General features: G+C 38.6%; 1 protein-coding gene across 2 annotated transcripts in view; it reads left to right on the forward strand.

Annotated features, from left to right (window-relative positions):
- asic1c (acid-sensing (proton-gated) ion channel 1c) overlaps positions 1–23242 on the forward strand; it is a 107421-nt gene that overhangs the window by 17999 nt on the left and 66180 nt on the right. The gene's annotated exons all lie outside the window — the stretch shown is intronic.

Raw genomic sequence — 23242 nt, forward strand, 5'->3', positions numbered from 1 at the left:
TAGCTCTATAAATGAGGTCCAAACCTCCCACCGAGTGAGCTGGAAGGGTTATTGGGAGGACGTTGACAGGGCTGCAAACCTGCAAGAGATAGTGAAACAAAATCACACAGTTGGCAATGGCGCTGAATTCTGGTACTGTATTGTTATCTGTAATTGTAATGACCTTACCTGCAATATGTTGTTCTGATACGTGCGAGGAGGAGTGGTGACTCATCTAGTTTGCATTTTCTGTAACTGCGCTTATCTCAAAGTGTCTCTATTCTGCAGCACAGTTTGTACCTTCCTGTCTCCCGTCCCTGCCTCTGGATTAGTGAACCTTTGCTGCTGCTGATTCACACTTTGCCCGTTACGACACAGTCCACAGCTCACAGTGTTTTGAGCATCAAATGGTTTATTTGAACATGTGAGGTGTATACGTAGCGCCCGTGTTAGAGTTTGTTAAAAACCTGTGGGTGTTCCATGTGCTTGTTTTTAGCTGTTGCATCAGTATGAGCTCAAACAGACCCTTCTCGACTCCTTTGACTGTAATACCTATGGTTTGAGTAGCTTTGTGTTGAAAATCCCACTCCCAAAAGAGCCATTGTTTCAGTCATTACTGGGAGCCTTTGAATGTGGTAATTACTAAAATAATGTAGCACTGCACTTATTACAGTATCCTGTTTTCATTTAACAAAAACAGAATTGTGTACCATGGAAAGCAAGTGAATCTTTGCTTCTGTCTCCTTATTATTTCCTCATCTCTTCTTTAGTTTGTCTCACGCTTCCTCTCCGTCTCAGCATCTCTGTCATATCAGCTGATAAAGTCTATTAGGTGTCTCTGTGTGACACCCACAGGGGGACATTCCTTTTAGAAGACACTTTACTCTGAACACTTAAAACAGTAATTGTTATCAGGAAACTGCTGCTTTGGTAGCTGAACTAGCTCTCCCTGATGGCTGGTTTAAGGCTACACTCTCCTCAGTCGTACTCCCCTGAAAATGCTGTAGTCGTCAAGGTTCTTTCGTCCCTGTTTTGCTGTTTACACGCTGATGCCATATGGAAACTGTGAGGTCTGGTCAACATCATGTTAAGCAGCTGTTGCGTAGACACCGGAGTATCCATGCATTGATGTAATGCTGTTGCCGAGAGCCGATGGAGACCCGTTTCTCTTCAGTGGATCGTGGGAAGGCTCTTTGCAGACAAGTCAGTGTCTCACTCGCTCTGCTTAGTCAGGCCAAACACACCCGGGGCAGATCACTCTCTGCCTGCATATAAATTAAAGCAGATAGCCTTGTCCTTGCTTTATTATGTGCTGTGCTGCCGAGTGCTGTATCAAACTTCTCACTGAGGGGTGGTGCTCGTTTCACAGAGGCTAATGACTGGAGCGTCGACCCTTTTCTCATGCCTCAAGCTGAGGACGAGTAACGACCACCGACATAATTTATGGGAAGTGCTGCAAATAAATGATCAGTGATTCATCGCCATTCTGTTTTTGTTAGGCTTTTATTACAGTTTATTTGTTTACAGTCCGTACATGAGGGACTACATGTGTGTGCTTCATTTTGAAAAGACAAATTCTGACTCACACTGATTCATGGATCTTACCAAAGGCTTTATTTTTCAACCAGTAATTTTTGGGGGGTTTTGTGTTCAATAAGGATGTGTTCAAGGGCTTAGTCATATAGTAATTAGCTCACATACTCTAATGATGACACATTTGTATTTGTTTTTCATTATTGTCAGTAGATATACAGGAATCAGAACTTAGCTAATAAAAGATAAGTAACATCTTTGCACTTGTGACAGACTACCGACCTTTTTAAATGCCTTGCAGTTTGACATGTGGCAGCTGGGATGGGTCCTTGGGTGGAATAAGAGAAGGAAAATGGATGGACGGATGATATCTATGCATCAGTGTATTTTTAAATGTTCAATTTTACGAAAAATCGAAAATGCTGCATTTAGTTCTCCCAGTTTACTTTAATTTTCTGTGAGATGTTACTGGTGTCCAGCTATGGCTCTGACATCAACTGTGAAGTGAAAACGTTTTCCTAAAGTTGATGGATTGGCAAAGCTGAACTTCAGATGTTCTCCGCAGAAAAAAAGGATGGCTATCTTAGCAGTACGACCTCCGTCAGCCCTTTTGAGTAGAGTGGTTCGCTGGAAGCCACTCTTAAGAAAAATGCAGCTTGATAGCTTGCATGGAGCTTTTTACATGGCTCTGAAATCATGAGGAAAAAAAGCCCACTAGTGAAGGGATAGTCAGGTGAACAATAGGTGTGCATGTTATAGGAGCTGCACAGAGAAGTCTTTAAAGGAAAAAGTGCATTAACCTGGGACTGAGGACAGTGTCAATGTCAACTTTATTTATATATCACTTAATAGTCGCACCAAAGTGCTGCACAGCAAAAACACCCAAAAAGTTGATAGGAAAAAAAGAAGAAAACAGAAGACATGAATAAAATAATGAATAAAATAATTCATTCATTTAATAAGAAATACAAAAATAATCAAAAGAATAGAAATTTTTAAGATATCAAGCTCTATTTAATTCAAAAGCCAAAGCGTAGCAGCTCTCATATAGATAGGTAAATTATTCCACAGTTTTGGGGCGGAGAATGGACGGTCACCTCTACTTTTCTGATTTTGCCTGAGAGCAATTGATTGTTTGACCTTCGTGTTCTTGTGGATGTATGGTGTTTCACAAGGTCCTTTAAATATGACAGGGCACGACCAGTAAGACCCTTAAAAACCAGTAGCAAAATTTTAAAATCAATCCTGTAATGTACGGGAAGCCGCTGGAGTGAAGGCAGAATTGGTGTTATGTGTTCCCAGTGTCAGTTATTCTTTTCTTTTCTTTCAGCAATGACCCAAAGCATACATCTACAGCAGTGCAGGAGTGGTTTTAGGACAAATCTCAAACTGTCTGTCCTTGAGTGGTCCAGCTAAAGTCAAGACTTAAATCCCAGAGAACATCTTTGCAGAGATCTAAAGATGCCAGTTCAAAGACACTTTCAATCCAATATGACAGAGCTTAAGAGGATCTACTGGGATGAATAGCAAAACTGCACTAATCCAGGTATGCACCTGTTGTAGGGAACTATTGAGGAAGCCAAAAACCGATGATTAAATGTCCAAATACTTTGATACCTGAGTTTTATTTTAACAAAAAAAGATGGTTACAAAAAAACTTGTATGTTGCATGTTTCTCTCATGTAGGGATTAGTGACTGTACACTGGCAAAGAGAAGAAGTTAGTATTAAGATGTTCAGATCCATACATTTGGAAAGTGTAGGATCCTGTATTGTATTTAGTCCCTCAGTTTGCAGAAAATACAGCAGTAGTGAGTTTTATGGCCAAATACCCAGGATTTCTTTTCAGATATCATTTGTTTCGTTTGTGCTTTTATTGAGCTTGACAGTGAAACTACGTAGAGGAAATGTGGATAGACACATATTAAGTACAATGTGTGATGTATTTTTTTGGGAGGTGACAAATGAAAGATGACTAAATAAATTGTGGCAATAGCTCTGACTTTGATGCTGAAGAGGTTTAGAGTTTATAATGGTTTCACAACCAAAACTGAGACAGTGTCACTTTAGGATTACTGTCTGGTCTTTATAATTTGCTAGAAAATGGGAACAAGATGGGAATAGGTGCAGAGATTTGTGGGCAAACATACATGGAAATAAAGTATATAAGGCAAAAACAGGGTTTGTATAATTCTAACAAGCCTAAAGGTCGATGTTTTGTGTGACCGCCTTCATTCTTCAACACAGCCTGAACTCTCTTAGGCAAGGTTTCACGTCATTCCTTTAAGTAGTCTGCAGGAAAAGTTCTCCAGGCTTCTTGAAGGACATTCAAAGCCTCTTCCTTGTATGTTGGCTGCAGGTATGTTTTCATTGCATTGGGAGTGTGGGATACTTGTCATGGTGAAAAATGAAGCCGTAGCCAATCAGACACTTTCCACATACTGTTCCATGGTGAATCCAAATCTGATTGTTCTTTTCTTTGCAGTTTCATCAATTTTGACAAAATCTCCAACACCATTACCTGAAATGTTGCCCCAAACTGCGGCAAAGCCTCCACAATTTTTTACATACACCTATAGATATTCACTATCTTGGCCTCCTGTGTACATTCTGATGACGATTTTTTCAAATTTGGTCCAGTTCAGTCCAGTTTTTGTGTAATTTTTCATTCTCAGCCTTTTTTCCTGTTTCCTTTAAGAATGGCTTCTTGACAGCCACCTTTCTAAGCAACTGAGACCATTTCTAATGAGGCTTCAGGGAGCAGCAGATGGATCAACTGAAGGGCCAGATACATCTCTCGGGTCCTGTGTCAGGTCTTTGCTAGATTTTTTCTTTTTCCAGTTTCTTAAGGACATGACTTTCAGATATAGTTCAACTGGTGCAGATGGGTTTTTAAACCTGCCACTTCTTCTTTGTCTTCCACTTGTCCAGTTTCCTTAAAATTTTTAAGGATACACTGCACACAGTGCTGAGATGTGCCAAGTTTTCGGCTAATAGCTCTTTGGGAATTACCTTGTTGGTGCAGAAATACTATTTTTATGGCTGTCAAACTACATTATCTTTGGCATTTTTCATAGATTCAACTGAAGAAATGGGAACCAATTATGTGAATTTTATGACAGGCTGCAAGTAACAAAGTGCCTAAAGATACAATTTAAAATTGTTCCTTTTCTAAGTTGTCTGTTATGTGTAGACATGACATTCGTTCATCCCCCAAGTTAGGTGATTTCTTTATGCTTGAATGTTTCATAGGTCAATTTTAAGTGGGTTAATAAAGAAAACTTTAAAAGAACTTCAGATAAACAGTTGCTGTTTGTTTTTACACCTACTGTTAACATAGTATCTGTATTCTGTCTATGGTGTGTTTGAATGATTGCTTTAGGGCATGCATTTATTGCGCATATGAGTATAAGCATTAATATTGCAAAACTATTCTATGTTGTTACCACAAATGTCAAATATCATATATTATTACTGGCTTCAAAAATCCCACATAGGTCAAGGATATTTTTGTAAAGCTGCATGTTTGAGTGCAAAACATCAGTTTACAAGCAGACACAGCTGTGTTCATTTAGATCATACTTATACTTTCTCAGCGGCAGTCATTTGAGATGCAAAATATTTCATAACCATTGTGCATTCTGCATCATCTTATCTGCTCAATACATTTTTTGAGTCTGTTTTGCTTTGCTAATCTAAATTGCTAGTGGAGAAGCTAATACAACAGTTTAAGATGCAGAATAGAAAATCAGCCTAGGCTGTTTCATTATCCTAATGAACTCATTATGGGTCTGATAATTCTCCTCAGTTGGAGCAACTGATTGGAAGCTGTTGGCAAGTGATATTTCTCTGAGTTTGTTTTCAGTATGTGTTGATACAAGAATCTGTGTAACATTCTGTAACGAGACAGCCATACTTATTGGCACTGCACTTTTAATTTCTATTTTTGGTCATTGTCGATGTGGTTGTGATTGCATTTTCATAAGTGTTGCCTTCGTCTGCTCAGTCGCCTTCTCTTACATATCCATTTACAAAAAAAAAAAATGTAAAAAGCGATGAAATTAGCAGAACCAGAAGAACATAACATGTGACAAGATTAGCTAGATCCATGTGAATTGTGCCCACATCGAGTTTGGGAACAACAGTTGTGATAGTGATTCAAAAGGGGGATTTTTAGGAGAAATCACACATGGAAGGGTTACGAGTGCTTCACACTGGTTTAGACAGATTCTCACTGCTGAATAAATTCTCAAAGACAAATGAGTTTCTGTGGTTGTTTCAACGAGGAAAACTGAGGGAACAAAAAGAAAAAAAAAACAGTTTTATAAATAAAGCTTGCTGCAGATTTTGCCACAGCACCACTCAGTTGCTATGCATTTTATATTTAAGAAGTGATTTGTTGCTTTTTTTTTTAAGCTATCATCAGAGGGATGAGAGAGCAGGGACAATACTCACTTAGGCTGTTGTTACTCCTCATTTTCCAGGTTTAGGTTTGTACTCATTCAGGCTTTCACAGGCTATCCTTGTAAAGAGGATTTCATTGAAACTTGTGCCTCCTGCCTCCTTCGCCTTCAGCACCCACCCCAATCTCATTTACCAGACCAATTTCCTCTCTTGCCTGCAAACCAGAGCCAATGTGAAAAATGCCATGCTCTTGTCTTCTGTTCATGTTAGGTTGCTGACATGTTTGGTAAGGTGAACACTGCATATAATTGTGATAACAGTATAACAATACTGACTTTGGCTCTGCATTAAAGGTGGTTGACAGAGGGATGCTTTGATGTGTTTGCATCTTTGATGTTATGCTATTTCTGCTGTGGTGCTTTGGTATTCCAGTTTTATAATTTAAAATGACCAAAAATGTAATGTCCTTAATTTTTCTCTATTTACACATGTTGGTTATTTATACAGAGGGCTGTGCTGTGATGCACTTCAACCAATTGGCGCTAGTAATGTAACATCTATGACATGTTGAGATTTTTATCCCCTGCCACTCCAACCTTTGTGTCTGAAGTTTAATCTGTACAATAGCAAAAACCTTTTTTAAGAGTGACAACAAAATTAAGCTCCAAATAAAAGAGAAAATGAAGTTGTAAAATCCTAGTAGTGAACTGACGTTCAGCTTCTCCCTTCAAGACTTGGTGAAAGTCCCACACGCCACAGGCATGTTCTGGCAGAATGGTGCTCGGCTTGTACCAGGGGGGTGAGAAACAGCTCCCTCAGCCAGCAGGATAACATTCTCCTTCCCTCCAGTCTCACAAAAGTGCCTCCTGCCAAGAGCCTCCTACTGCACAGCCACCTGGTCTTCTGTTGTAAGTCTAATCCCAGCCAGAGACCCATCCATAAGGCCGCCAGGTTTTTCTTATGAAGCTGTAGTCCCACCATCAGACCTCAGCAAGGACCCTGGCAGCGACTTGTATGAATAAGCGAGCATCGGTGCCAAGTGTTTAGCTAATCTTTGTTTAGGTGTGATTGAATTAGAGGATTGAATAAGCAGAAAATTAATTGTTGTCCTCTCAAATGTGTCGGCCAATTAAGGTAGTCACTGATGGAGAGTACCGCACATATGGTAGGACAACATATTAAATACAAAGGTCCGTGTCATTGTAGATTTAGTAGTTCAGATGGAAGAATTACACTATAAGAAGTGACATTTATGTTGGTATAACAAATGTCTGTGTTTCCCAGAATGGGTGTTTAAAAAAAGAAAAAGGAAGAAGAAGAAGAAACAAAGGCAAATGTATTTAAGTTGGTTGCATGCTTTTGATACAGGAGGCCAGAGCCGTACAGGGACCCAGACATTTAGTTATTTAGTATGAGGAGAGCTGAGGCTGACCTTTTTAAATGGAATTTTCCCTAAGAGCAGTCGCCAGTGACCAAATTTAAGTCTTCAATCTTGTAGATGTAAACTCTGACATTCAGAGCCCTTATGTTTATCTCATTGATTCAGCAAACGTCAAGCACCAGGGGGTTTCACGGAGGCTCCCCGCTCGCCTCCCCTCTGCCCAGCATTTTTCCCCTCTTTTTGAGGGGTTTGTGAATAGTGAATACAAATTGTACTTGATATTTAAACAGCCATAACATTTGCCTGAATCAAAGAGTCATTGCCCGAAGCTGGTTTCCTTCATCAGCAGCATGTTAAACGCATGCTGTTGATTAGTGTTTGTAATTTGCCCTGCTATCTTTAGTGAGAATACAGCACGTTTGCCGTACGCTTAGAGGTGACAAGGCTGCTGTCAAAGGTTTCAATCAATTTATTCACAGAAAATCTAATTACCAGCCATGGTACACTGGCAGGCATTGTTTTCATTGTGTGAGGCTGTGTGTGTGTGGGAGGGGCATCGTGGAAAATGGTTTTTTGGGGGCCGAATAAAAACATTCTGATATTAATATACATATATATCGGTATATACCCCAATATCATATTATTGTACAGTTATATTAAAAAGAGATAATGGTGGGATCATTGTTTATTAAATTTCCAGCAATGTATTTCACAAACTAGTTAGCAACCTACTGTGAAGACACTGCTTGACTTCCCACCACCGTCTGCTCTGCTCATAATGTCACCATTTCCAAATTATCTGAAGCATCATTATCTGCTTTATTTTCTGTAAAGAAAAAAAGTTTTCACATCCGTGCACATCAGACAACCAGTGCTGATCTTGCTTTAATAGACCAATATGAGCTGTTATTACCAGCTAATACCAGTGTGGCACTCATTTATGTGCCAGTCTGTCTTTCTGAGTATAGAGTACAGCTGTGTAAGGTACAGCTGCAAAAGTTTACAGGTGTTTTATTAATTCTCCAGTGTTTGCATGCATGTCATTCTCGCTGTCTGTCTGCAAACATGATCGCTTGAAAGTTTTGAATGAATTCTGGGTGTTGAGTCATGTTAACAATCCTTTAAAATTCGTCTTAAATCCTCCCAGGTCTTCTAAAATATTTATTGGTAAAAAACTGACAAAAAGCCTAAGCTATTTAAAGCTATGTTTCATATTGCTATTGTTAGTATTGACAACATATAGGCATATAGGGAATTATATATGGGGATTAATATCGAAATATCAAAAAAGGTTTCGTAGTTTCATAAAATGTCTTTTATTTTTAAAGCTATGCTTAAAGTCATACTGCCTTTTGTTTGTATTGGCAACATTTAGGAAATTATATTGGTGTAGGGGATTTTAAATATCACATTATAGTTTGTATCCAAATATCATCTCAAATGTGACCTCTGATCTTACTTTTAATTTCCATATCTTTCAGTTTCACCCCAGCACCCATCATGTACTTAACCTCCTAAGAATCGAACCCTTTCATGGCATGCATTTTTAATTTATCTTTGCTATTTGGGCTGATTGGGACCCGATGAATGTAAAAACAAATAATTATCTTTTTACCTGATATTGCTCTACAAGGGCCTGATATTCACATATGATGTCATTCGTTTTAAATTTTGATAGATTAGTGGCAGTATAATGTCCTCATAAGTGAATATCAGGCCCTTGTAGAGCAAAATTTAGTATTGTGGTCTAAACAACCCAAAATGTGATGTCCACATATGTGGACGCCAGGTCCTAGGAGGCTAAAGAAAGTATTGTCAGTAGTTAGTCAATTCAATTCAGTTCAATATATACTGTAGTATAATATTATATAATAAGCTCCAGTTATTCATGTCTTTCTTATTTACAAATCAATACATATGACCCTTTATGTACTCCTCCATAATGATTGTATGAAAAAAATGTCTGTCATGCTACTTTTATTTTTACTCCAGTACACACGTCTTAAAATGGGTTTTAAAAAGAGCAAAAACCCCAAAATTAATATATAGAAATATGTATAATAATATATACACTAATCCCTTAAAAGTTAATGCTGCCTAAAGTGAGCTGTCTTGGTGGAGGATTGCACTCTCTAACTCCTTCTTGTTGAGATTAAAAAAAAAGACAGTGTAAAGGTGGATGTGGTCTGATCCATGAGTACTTACTGTTGCACAGTTTTAATGTTTTAATAAGTACTACCAACATGTTAAAGGGTTCCTTGATTTAATTATTTAACTGAAATAGCTGATCTACACTTATTAAGTCAAGCAATAATGTAGAAGTGGTGGTCCCCCCCGAGGATGGCTGTATTTGAGGTTTCTTCCTGTTAAAAGGGAGTTTTTCCTTCCCACTGTAGCCAAGAGCTTACTCATAGAAGGTTGTCTGTTTGTTGGGGTTTTCTCTGTGTTACAGCAGGATCTTTACCTTACAATATAAAGTGGCATGAGGTGACTGTTGTTGTGATTTGGAGTTATATAGATTACATTTGATTGAACTGAATTGAATTAATAAAATGAAGGACAGAGCCTTTCGTAATGTCACAATTAGATTTGTTTCGGAGCGTTGGTCTCGAAATTTGATCTCCAGTTGACTGTACACAGCATAGTTCCAGTAAACACTTTACACACTGTGCACTCATGTTTTTAGCTGGTAGTTAAGCTAATTGGTGCTGATAAAGGTCCCTGAATGAAAGCAGCTTGTTTGTTTAAAAAAGGCTAAAGCAATTTACTGAAAACATATTACAGTAATATATTACAGTGTTCTGTAATGAACAATATTCCCCATCGATGCTGTTAGCTGTGTCATGCAGACAAAGATGCTGGTCTGTGGTGTTTTATCAGTGGTAAATAAATGTACCTTTAAGATTTTGAAACTTGTGGGAGTATTTCTATTGTATTTTTCTTAACATGCTAGTATATTTTCGAGGGAAAACTTCATTTACTCTACTATGTTCATTTGACAGCTTATACTATTTGTTAATTTGAATTAAAGTTAGACAATTAAAGTGAAGCTATCCCATTAGTTCATTAATGGTGCTTCAGGTAAAAATAAACCCTAGACGTATCATTTTGCACAATGACTGCTTTTGCTTTTAGTCCTTCAGGTATCATTTGATGATAATATTAGTAGACTTTAGTAACCTTCTGAATGTTTCCCTTCCAGGAAAATTATTTCCACTGCCCAAATTGAGATTCAGTTTACCTATTTTTCTTCTTCCTTTTCTTCTTCCTTTTACCATCCTGTGTGCTGTGGGATAACCTTTCCTTTTTTTGGGGACATTGTGTTGAAACTCTGTAATTCAAGCACATTGAATTGAATTATTTAAAAAAAAAATGGTGGTTGCCAGGCAATGTGATGCTGCTATAATATATCATTTATATCACAATATTCAGGTTTTGTGGATATAAATTATATGTTGTTGTCATAAAGTTAAAATGATATGATGATTTTATAAGGTGCTATAGGGGCATAAATGTATAAAATGGATCATTTTAGCGTGTTGCTAGATATTGTGATGACATCATAATACTGGATATAGATAAGAACTTAATATATACCTGTGTGCCAGTTTTGGTTGCACAACTCCTGTTTATGTAGGAGGAATCACACTGACAGATATTTGGTGCATTAGAGGAAGAAGCTGACAAAAGTTTAAGTCTGTGGTGGAGGGACAATTTCCAGGTTATTGTTTTACATTTTTAATTCTTAATGTTAAAAAACCATATTAATATTGTTCACCCATGAGTTATACCCACTTTATCCTGTAGAGGATTGCTGGGGGGGCCGATTCTAACTGCCATTTGGGAAGAGGCGGGGCACACTCCTGCCAGTTCTTTGCAGAACTAACATAAAGAGACAGCCAACCGTGCATCATCAATTAACCTAACATGCATCTCTTTGGACTGTGGGAGGAAGCTGAAGCACCAAGAGAAAATTCTTGCAGACACAATGGGAACATGCAAACTCAGGAAAGAGAACTCTTGCTATGAAGAGACAGTGCTTACGACTACACCCACACGCCGCCTGCGATTTTATCAGCAACTAACAAAATCAGTTTTTGGACTCTCTGGATTGATTCAGAAATGTGGAAGATAAAAATCACATTTGCGTTCCCTCCGTCACCTTGACTTCATAGGGACATTCCTTTTTTTTCTTTTCTGAAAACAAAATTAGTTATAGGTTATGATTTCTGCATGATAACGAACATGTTACTCCACAGTTTTACTCTGCCAAGTATACGTACAAAGTGGAATGATGAGTCACCCTCTTCCTCCCACCCCAGACTGTGTTTTATTGACCAGAGTGAATCTACAGACTCATGTCAGTGCAAAGAAATGTGGGGCAAACTCAGCTAATTCCTCATGGCTGTGTGCCACTGGGGCTAGCCTGACCCAGAGAGCACTGTTTCTTACTCAAGCATACACACAATCCATCACAGAGTCACCATGATGAGCTCTGGCCAGCCTCAGCTAAATAGGTACAAGGAAAGCCATCTACCTTGATTAATAGAGTAGCTGAGTGTCAAATGAAAGTCTTTATGTACCTTACATTTCAAACAAATTGTACCAAATCACAGTTTGTAGGGGTAAAAATCCTTTTTTGTGTGTGTTTTGTGTTTTTTTCCTGGCTCCGTTCTGTAGAATAATCACAGTTTTTAACCCAGCCAAGTGATCTTGTTACACCATTAACAAGCTTAAAAACAAGCTTAAAAGAAGTTTTACTGCCAGAGTGCTTGATTAACAAACCACAACTGCATTATTGTAGCAATCAATATGCAGCTAAATCCACTGTGCCCAAAGCCCAAAACCAACCTAACACCGCACAGTCTCAGTTGAGAGTGAGAATCACAGTGTACCTCAGTGGATCTGCATGCTGCCTTTGTCCCCAAACATTGCTGGAAAGAAGGCAACATGAGCGAGCAAATGACGAGGCAACTGCATTGCCCCTTTATTCTTTTCTGAAGCACAAACAGACAAAGTGCACAGAGCTGCAGGAGATTTGATTTTTTTTTTTCAGTCTCTTGCATCATTGCATTGTGGAATGGTGTTGAACACAGGATGTAATTACCTTAACCTCAATAGGTGGATTTACAAACTGAATTAAAATAGCATAGACTGCAAAAGTGAATATAATAGGTGAGGTTAAACCCAGCATTTGTTAGTACTCTGTTTGTGTGTCTCTGCGTGTATCTGCGTTGTGGATGAGCGGTTACATGTATTGTGAGAAAGCCAAATAAAGCCAAGTCTTATTTTACTGCAGTTTATGCTTTCTATACACACCCCCATCAGACTGTGGTGCAGTGGAAACATTTATGTGAGGTTGTGACACACCCAGACGCAGTAAGGGTTGAATCTGTTCTTTGAGCCTGACCTGAGGGTTTCCTCTGTTTGCTGAACACAGTGACACGATTTGAGTCAGTGACCCGAGATTGTCAGGAGGGTCTTTGTTTTGATTTCAGGGATGTTCCTCCAGTCCTGTGAGTGAGGAGCATTTATGGTCAAGTGGTAGTATTTCATGAGTATTTCATGGGTGGTTGCGGGCTCCTGGACTAGACAAACCTTTTGATTACTGTGGACAGATGGTGTGATTAATATGAGAATATGGCAGTGTTTGTACACATAAACGCTCGTCTTAAGAGTTTAATAATAAACCTTTAATCTACTGTATATCTGCAACATACAGTAAACATACAAATATGTCCTGTTCAAGCATTGTATTCCCCAAGGTGAAATATGGCAGTGTAGCTGCAGTGCATCTAAAAAAAGGCTTTAGCTGTTATGGTAAGCCCTTATTATCAACATACCTCGTATCTGTATGACCATAATTTCCAGTGTCAGTCACAGATTACACTGGGTTAAAGAGTCAAGTCTGTTTCCTATTACCTCCTTGACTTGCTTGTTGCACAGTCTAATAAAGACTCTGGATAGGAGCAGAGGTAGAGAAAGACAAGTTTTCTATGTGTGGTCAGGCAGAAACCATTACTTAACCGATGTGGCAGAGAAACTTTATTTATTTTTTTGTGTGCAGCAAATCACTGTAGACATCCAGCATGTCTTGTAAAAGTACAGCAAGGACTCTAATATGTCCTTATTTTTTTTAATGTAAATCCCAACTGGTTAACTTTGAAGATTTGTTCCTCTCGACGCTTTTCAGGTGTTTTATCAGTGATTCTTGGCCTGCCCATGTGAGGTGGCCTCTTATACCAAGTTTATCTATTGTTGTTGTTGTCCTCAGGCTTAGACTATGAATATGATGCCTTTAAGGACTTGAAAACACTTGAAAATCACTCAAGTATACAGTCATATAATACCATGCCATAGTAGTCACATCTGTTGACATATAACAGGTTGTTTCTATAAGCAGACTGCTAAGCTACAATGCAGCTTTTGTGCCTGCTGGCATTTAATTTATTTATTTTTTTGGCAAAATACTAAAATGACCACTTCACCGGCTGCAGGTTGACTTTACTCTCTGTGTGAAGAGAAATAATGAGCATTACCCTGTTAGCTGCCCATTTTTAAATATTTATTTATATTTTTCTCACTACAGTTAAAGTTATAGCCACTATTTAAAATATGGGTTGTTAACATAATGAATATACAGTTTACACATCAAAGCTTTGATGCAGACACAGGATGAGAGGTAAATTTAAAGAGGCAGAAACAGACAAATGAACATGTACGGCCTGTCCTCTAAAAGACGATTCACTGCTTTGAAATGGAAACTCTAGAATAGAATAGAATTCAACTTTATTGTCATTGCACATGTCACAGGTACAGGGCAACGAAATGCAGTTTGCATCCATCCAGAAAGTGCTTTAGCCGCGATATAGATATATTACAATATATATTAGCAATAATATAGATGTGTAAGTATATTACAGAAATGGGTCTATTATGGTATGTTATAATGTACACGGTGTGAAGTATGTTATGAATATTCTATAACTATAAGTATGTACAGGCTGTAGTGAGTACAAGCTATGTACAGGCTATGAACAGGATATAAATATGAAATAAAAACTATACAGAAATCTGAGATATACAGTTATACAGAATGTGAACTATGTAAGTTATAAACAGTTGTAGGATTGAAAAATTATCATATGTACAGAATGATATTCACACAGAACTATACAGTAGTGCAGTTAGGATAATTGTGATAGTGATAAAGTGCTAGTGGTTGTGGGTGTGTGTATGTTCAGTCCATGAGTTTAACGTGGGTCAGATGTCAGGAGGCAGAGTTCAGGAGTCTGACAGCTGTGGGGAAGAAGCTGTTCCGGTACCTGGTGGTCTAATAATAAACATATACAGTTAAAGCTCAAAAACTGTATGGACACACATGTATAAGCCCTATTGGCAAAGGTCTTTTCTCAGGTTTAACTGCAGATAGTTTATGGCATTAAGGCAGTTTGTTGAGAAAAAGATGCAGTAGTTCTTGTTGAAGAGCACTTTATTTTATATTGGAGATATTTTTATGACGTTCTGTGGGTGGAGGAAACATGGGACGTGGGGTGAAGGCCTCTTCAGTGTAAGGTGATATTTATTTGTTGAATTGATGATACTGAAGGTAAATTCTGCAACAATAAAACAATGTGAAAGGCTCTTATTTGTATTTACAACTGTTATCTGAGCATCTTGTTTCTACTGAATTCACACAGTGTTGGTAGTTTTGGTGTGTATTACAAAGATTGCATGACCATTGTTAATTTGATTTGGTGAGGAACTAGACTGAAAATGACTAAATTATAGACAAAGTTCACTTATATGATATTATTAAGTAGTTTTACTGTTACAAGGCCATGCAGTGTCAGAGGAGCTGTTTCTATCCCATTTCCATCTGTTAAACTTTGTGAATTAAGAGGATCTTTTCTTGCCACTGCAAATGTCTGTAACTTAAAAGCTTCATGTGCTTTTTATTTAGTGACATATTTAAGGATAACTAAAATAGATTTTACTTTTAAGCTGGAGGGAAGTGACATACATACTCTGTGACTCATAAACAAAACAAAACAAAAAAGAACATTTGCTAAAGATAAAAGAACTACAATGCATTCACAGACATGCCAGCCAGTCTTAAGAAGAAACCTTTCTTTAGATCATTTGCTCAGATAGCTTCATGATGTTAGTGTATTTATTCTTTGCTATTGTTTTGAAACATATCAGGAAATCAATGACTTCTGTGGCAGCCAATTTCATTGCCAATTGTGTCTTCTTGGTTCCTCTGTTTTCGGGACACGGCTGTCTCGTGCTCTTGCAGACAAAACTGCTGACGGGGCAGCTTCAGCCCAGCAGACCATGGAAAAACACAAAGTTTGGTTGTTATTTTTTTGGCACTGCTGCAAGGAAATTCAAAAAAAGGTTTGATAAGAAATGCATTTGTTATTACTGTTTTCCTCACGGCACCTGATTGACAGCTGAGAAAAGATTTGTCTGCATGTGCTCAGAGATCCATTTGGCTAGTTTTAATAACTGTGTGAGGGATTACGTCTCCTTTTTCCAGCTCTTACCTTGGAATATAGAGAGGTAACTGAGGAAATCTGTTGTTTTGTTGCAGGGGCTTGTGGCCCGATGATTCCTGTGTCCAGATTTTGTGACGTTCGGGGGTTTTGATAAAGCCAGCCAGAATATTGACGGATGCCTTTCCAAACGGCTTAGGTATTAAAACATTTAAACTGAATCATTTAACGTGTCCTTGGCCAAAGGTTTTCTGGTGCTTAAAAATATCACCCTGTTCAATGAGCCAGAGGTTCAGCTTCTTTGCTGATACATAGTTGAAGTTGAAAAGGTCATGTGTGTAGACTGACTGAGGATTGTTCATCCTCTGTAACTCAATGAACACCTGATGGGGAAGGGTAAAGGTGCAGTGAGTTTATTATTGATGCATACATGTTTCACAGAGGCGGCGTTAACTGTCACAGTCATAGCCAGCCTCACACACAGTAGTGCTGCTGTGATGTGCCAAGGAAGGAGGAATAGTATTTTTTTGTTTCATATTTGCATCAGCACATTTTGCTAAGTAACATTTATTGCTATGTCGGTTTGCAGCCAAATTCAAAGTACTAACAAGCGGTGAGCTTGTGATCATACTTTATGAGTACTCATAACAGTTAATATGTTGTTTCTGGATGCTGTTGTCCAAGTGTTATACAATAATGTCTTTTATGTCTGTTGCTCTATCAGACTTACTGCTGTGATTACCTTTAAATAATTGGTGAACTGACAATATAATAAATACAGAATGTAAAAAATGATGAACAGTTAAAGCTACTGAGACAAGCAGGATTTGTTTCCACTATTTATCTGTTTTTTTTCTCAGTAATAAAGTCATAATTCTCATCACCGCAAAGGCAGAGTTCAGATTTATTTTTTTTATTCAGACACCAAACCCAAAAAAATTTGGTGTGTTTTAATAGAAGACAACAAGCAGAAAATATTCACATTCAGGAAAGTGCAATTACATTAGGATTAATTATAAAAATGGCAGCTAATTAAATTTCTGTCAATCAACTATTTGTTTCAGTTCTTAATTGAATTAGTTTTCACCACATTATTGAGTTTTACTCATTTATTTTTTCGCCCTCTCATCAGTCATTGGTGATATTTTGGTCTTGTTTGTGTCAGTCAGCATGAAGCCGCAGTAATGTTGGCTGTGAACATCCAGCATTCAACTTTTCTCATATGACTTTAAAGTTATTTTTGTACTCTAAAATGATTGTTTATTCAGTCTCATACAAACTCATTCCCATTTTTTTCCATTTGGTATTTCTTATGCTGAGGCACAAAAACAAGACTTTACCCTTTTTAATCACGCCTTCAGAATTCTGATTGGCTCAGTTGTTTATCCAAGTGCCGCAGCACCAGATGTACCCGAATCACTGAAACACATCTTGGATATGGGCAGAGATTCAGAGGCCTGAAAACAAACTGCAGCCAAACATCACAAACATGCTTGGCTCTGGGATGTTTGTGATTTTTGTTTTTGTCAGCACTAAATCAGAGAGCAGTTGCTTATTAACATTTTTGCATTCGTATAAGAAAAAAGTGACAAACATACCCACTCAGAATCTGCATTTGTTAACAATAACAATCAATTGTTTTTGAAATAAAAAATGGGGCTATGCCATACTTTATTATATATATATATATATATATATATATATATATATATATATATATAATATATGTATATGTATATATATATATGTGTATATATATATATATCTATATGGGTTGAAGAAATACTTGTATTATACCTAAAGTACTGTTCCCACACAGCTAATCGGCATTATCATTTACCTTTCAAGGAAAACACACTTTCTTCATTAAATTTACTTGTGACATTTCACAAATATAATTGAAATTAACATGGCTACTGGCTACTCACTGTTACAGTAGGTACCTCTATCCTGCTAATATGAATACCTGATCAGCCAGTCACATGGTAGCAACTCCTTGTGTTTGATTTAAAGTCAGTGATCATGTGCATCACTTTATAACCACAGTGAACTATCTTCTAATGACTGTTTCCAACATAATACATGTCACAAAGTTCAAATCATCTCAAACTGGTTTCTTGACTGTAACAATGAGTTCACTGTACTGTAACCATCACTGTGTAACCAGATGTTGGTCCAGTAGAGAAACTTCGGGTTGAGGACATCATTGACGTGCAGCTGATCTGCAGCATGATGCTATCATGTCAATATGGACCCAAATCTCTAATAAATATTTCAAGCACCCTGTTGAATCTATGCCACAAAGAATTAAGGCAGTACTCAGGGCAAAAATGCATCCAAACCAATACTAGCAAAGTGTACCTAATAAAGTGTCAGTGAGTGTAGATACCATTTATGTTCTTGCTTTACTGCTTTTCCTACTTGTCAGGTAATCCGTCATATATCATGTGGTGCAGAACTCCAGAAAAATTGGGATAATGTTCCAAAAATGGCTGATTTAACAAAAATCAAATATGATATTGTAAACCTAAGCAAGCAGTTTCATTACATATGCCCACAACATCAAGCTCATGAAAAACCTGACATAAAACAGCCTATGGCCAAACCTAGTTCAAAAGAAATCAATGTCAAAGGAACTAATGGCCAGTAAAGTCACAGCTATGGCCCTGTGACAAAGGACCCGATGCACACAGCGTTGCAAGATAAGTGGATGTTTATTTACAGCGGTTGTTCGCTCTTTCTTTGCGCAGCTTTCCAGCTGCCTTCTTCAGCTCCACACCACACACAGCTCTCTTGTCAGGTCCCGGTATCCTACTCAAATAAGGGAGGCATGATTAGATGATAGAGGTCAGTTGTGTTGGTCAGCCTCCCTTGACACCACACGCTGAACCCACTGCTCTACTCCTTCCCTGCAGCAGAACCATAAAGCACACTCCACCACAGGCCACTTTATTTTTAGTTTTGCAATGGTGAAGCAACATTCCAGTTAGATAGATATTTACACTAAGACTGCATGAGCGTCCCGTCCAATTTAGACTTCCCAAATGCTTAAATCAAAGAAAACAGCAAGTAAAGCAAAACAAAAATCAAATAGCCTCCAGCATGCACTAGGGTGGTTTATGTGAAGTGCAAATCAGAATCAGCACCTTCAAATCTGAGATCGTGTTTCAAAGCTGGAAAAGGGTGATTGCTAACTCCGGGTCAGGGACGAGTTGCTGCCACAAGTGGAAGAATTCAAGTATCTCAGGGTCTTGTTCAGAGTGAAGTTAGAGTGGAGTGGGAGAGTAACGGATTGACGGTGTTGTGCCGGTTTCTTGTGGTAAAGAGAGAGCTGAACGTGAAAGCAAAGCTATAGTTTTACTGGTTGATCTTATCCTACCCTCACCTTTGGACATGAGATGAGGGTAGGATATGACATGACATGCGCGAAACACTTTTCCCGGACCCGTAACCTACCCGCTGTGTGGACATGTGTAAGTTGGAGTGTGAAGAAGAGAGCGAGTGTGAGAGAGCTTCCCCTTCCTGGATTTCCCCCACTGTATATATTCTGCACCTGGTGATTGTGTGTTTTTGGAACTGAACCCTGCCCTGCGCTTGAGTCTCCGCCATCGCTTGTGACAGGCTGGGCTTTCCCTTAGAGACAGGGTGAGGAGAAGGGCTCATTCAGCAAGAGCTCAGAGTAGAATCCCTTCTCCTCCTGTTGACGTGTGTTGGACATCTGACTAGGATGCATCCTAGAAACTTCCTAGGTGAGGTGTTTCAGGAATGTCCTAGTAGGAAAGGGCCACAGGACAGACCCAGGGCATACTTGAGACTATGCATTTCGGCTGGCTTGGGAAGATCAAATTCCCAACGTGTCCTCTCAGATGAACTGGAGGAGATGGCCGGGGAGGTCGGGGTGTCGCTGCTGAGACTGCTGCGCCTGTGACCTGAACTCGGTAAGTGGCAGATAATGATGGATGGATTGAATTAAATGGTGTGGAAAAAAATAGTTGAACTAACACAAGGTTTGGATAAAAGTCTTATGTCTTGATTATACCTTGTTGTGGACACAGACAGTTGAGTCATCCTGTTACAACTCTTTGAAGTCCTGACTTCAAGTGCAGCGTATGTGCATTTGGTGCATTGTTATGTAAATTCTCTACGGACAAGACCCCTGCAGTCATGAAAAACAGACAGGCACTCGGAGGTCCTACCCTCATGCTCACCTTCTGATGATGAAATGTGCACCAGTCCGGCCCAAGCGGACCCTGGTGGACTTACGGACCTTTAAAGGATAACCAAGGTTTTAGACATCTAATACTCCACCTGCCCCCTTATCTTTTTCTTTTTAAATTCCCCTCAAGAAGGCATTAAGAATACAGTTTCTGTATATTCGAAGATATACAGGCAGGTTTGCTTATTTACCTCAGCTGTGCTGTGTCACAAAGTATTTTCTCTGAACGTAGTCACAAGCAGTGAAGCATGACCTCGTCATCCAGATACAGATGAGCATTATCTACTTGGCAGAGGCCTGTAGCACTAGAGCAGGAAGGGCTGAATTAATTAATTATTACTCTCTTAATTATACTTTTGACGACACTGTAAAGTTTTCATAGAAGTTTCACCGTGCAGGAGGTCAACTTATTCTGTTTTAGACTGAAGAACCCCCAGGGAAGCATAAGAGGGGAAATGAGAGAATTGATCTCTGTCACAGTTTTTATGATCTTTAGCCTTGTTGGTGCTTTAGTTGATAGCAAAAGGTCAAATTCAGCTGGTGTACATTCAAGACGAGACCTGGGAGAGCAAATAAATGTTTGTGTATACTCACTCACACTGACACAGAGAGGCACATTCCCATGCATGCACTTATCCACCCACTGGTTTGTACACGCAGAAACACACAGAAATACACAATGCAGCCTCCCACACATATATGCACATGGCATAGAGATTGTTTCACACACACACACACACACACACACACACACACACACACACACACACACACACACACACACACACACACACGTCACGTCCCAAGTGTTTATATGAAAATCCAACCTGTCTTTTAAGTCTGCATCAGAGCATTTTGATCCTTCACTTTTTTCTCCTTGCAAGTTAAAAGGAAGATTGGCCAGTCATTACAAAATAAACGAGGGAAGTAAATTTAGTGGGCAGGCCTATACTTTCATTATCTCCTTTAATTATTTTATGAGACAATTTTAGTATGTGTGCACATGCCTGATAATGGTGGGTTAGGGATGTATGCCATAAATCCTTATGTTTAAAGTTGGTTAAATATGAGCTCAGTTCAGTAGTTTGAACTCGGACCATTTCAGGGAGCATTTTTTTATGTCCCCACTGAGTGGAAAAGGGATTTTAGTACATTTGGTGAATGTCAAATATTATTCTACTGGCTCTGACAAAGTCTTTATGCTCAGGTGCATTATACCCCTAAATATTTCCACAGTGTGCTTTAGTGGCATTGTGCTATATTAAATGCCTTTATGTAGCTTATTAGGCTACATAGCTGACAAACAACACAATATGTCTTGATTTGGCACAAACAGTAATAGGTCCCAGCTGAATGTCTTTTTACTGAGTGTGAAACAACTGGTGTCTTATGTTGAATGGGACTCATTTATCATTTTACTTCTTCAGTGCACTGGAGGTAGGTGTTGATGATGTGTGGGGATCCTTCCAGAGATGCTTTGTTTCTTCTTCAGGGCTTTAAATTACTCTTTATTTTTAATAAAGCATATTGTTAACGTTGTAAATTATGGTCCCAATTAGAACAAAGTAGATGAAAAAGCTGTTTGTTATTTAATGTCATTTACCTGCTATACCCATATGAGCCTGCAGCATCCTTCGATATCTCAGTCATGTGCTGATCACATCAGGTTTAAAAAAAAGGGTGTCCCATTACCACATGTTTATAAAATCAAGCACATAGCCATAAACATTTGTGAAAGAATGGATCATTCTAAAGCACTCACTGAATTCAAGTAACAAGCCAGTGCATTGCAATTCTTCCCTCCTAGATATTCTATGATCAACTTACAGTTGATCGTACAAGTGGTTACAGAGTGGGGTTGCAGAGTGCTGTGGCAGATGGAGCGCAAAAGTCACCAATGCTCTGCTGGCGCAGTAACTGCATAGCTCCAAACCTCCTCTGGCATTAACATCAGCACAAAAACTGTGCTGAGAGCTTTGTTGCATGACTTCATGGGTTTCTCTGGCCATGCAATTCCTGTAGCTGTAATGTGTAGGTGGCCTAATACTTTTGTCTATACAGAGTACGGTCTATGCCTGAATTTAGCAGTGCCAGCCTTGCTGTTAAAAAACAAATCTATAGTAACATATCATCTTCTAGCTGCTCCAGTTGTCAGTCATTTGCAGTCATAATAAAAGCCACAACTACTCAAGACTAAAGTTTCAAGTTTTAAAGTAAAACATATGAAATTAAAATCCAATATGACTTTGCAGCTGTTCTTTAGATTGGAGCAGATGCAGATACGAAACTGCTTTTTGAGCCCCTCAGATATTTTTGTGCTTGGGTTGTTGCCCCCAGGAGCTAAATCAGCAGATTGGGTTGTGTCTGCTGGTTTTAACATAGACCTACCACTAAAAACTCTCATGTTCTACATTTTAACCTCTTAAATAAAGCATGGCTTTTAAAGGAAGATTCACTATTTAGTGCTTTGACAATTGGGAGGGGACACAAAGACCCTGACATACACTCACCAGCCACTTCATTAGGTATACCTATTCAACTGCTAGTTAATGCAAATATCCATGCATTTTAGAAGCTGAGGTTCAAACTGAGCATCAGAATGGGGAAGAAAGAGGATTTAAGTGACTTTGACCCTGTCATGTTTGTTAGTGCCACATGGACTGGTCTGAGTATTTCACAACCTGCTAATCTGCTGGGATTGTCTCCCACAACTATCTCTGGGGTTTAAAAAGAACGATCTGAAAAAGACAAAATATCCAATGAGATGTCATTGTCAGAGGTCAGAGGAGAATGGGCAGACTGCTTTGAGCAGCTAGGATGGCATAAGTGTCTGGTTTGTAACACAAATGTAAGTTTAACTTTTATGTAAGTAAAGTAAATATGCTAAAAAATATAAAAAAGCATTTGAAATGAAAATCCAGTATCACTTTGGAGCTGTTTTTAGATTAAAGCAGATGGAGATACAAAACTACTTTTTGAGCCCCTCAGACAGTTTGAGATTTCCAAACTAGTTTGAATTTTGTTAGCAGAAAGCTACAATACTCTCTGCTGAGAGAAAACAAAAAAGGAGAACAGTGGGCAGCAGATGGGAGGGAAACTTTCTCTGTATTAGTATAAACATCAGGAAAGAGCCGGTGTAGCCTGCTGGTTTGATTGGACTTCATTATTTTTGCCACCTCTCTGCAGAACAAACAGCCCATGCAGCTCACGTCTCCTTACCCATTGTATCCTC

This window comes from Oreochromis niloticus, linkage group LG18, assembly GCF_001858045.2.
Source record: "Oreochromis niloticus isolate F11D_XX linkage group LG18, O_niloticus_UMD_NMBU, whole genome shotgun sequence".
In the NCBI taxonomy this organism is placed as follows: domain Eukaryota; kingdom Metazoa; phylum Chordata; class Actinopteri; order Cichliformes; family Cichlidae; genus Oreochromis; species Oreochromis niloticus.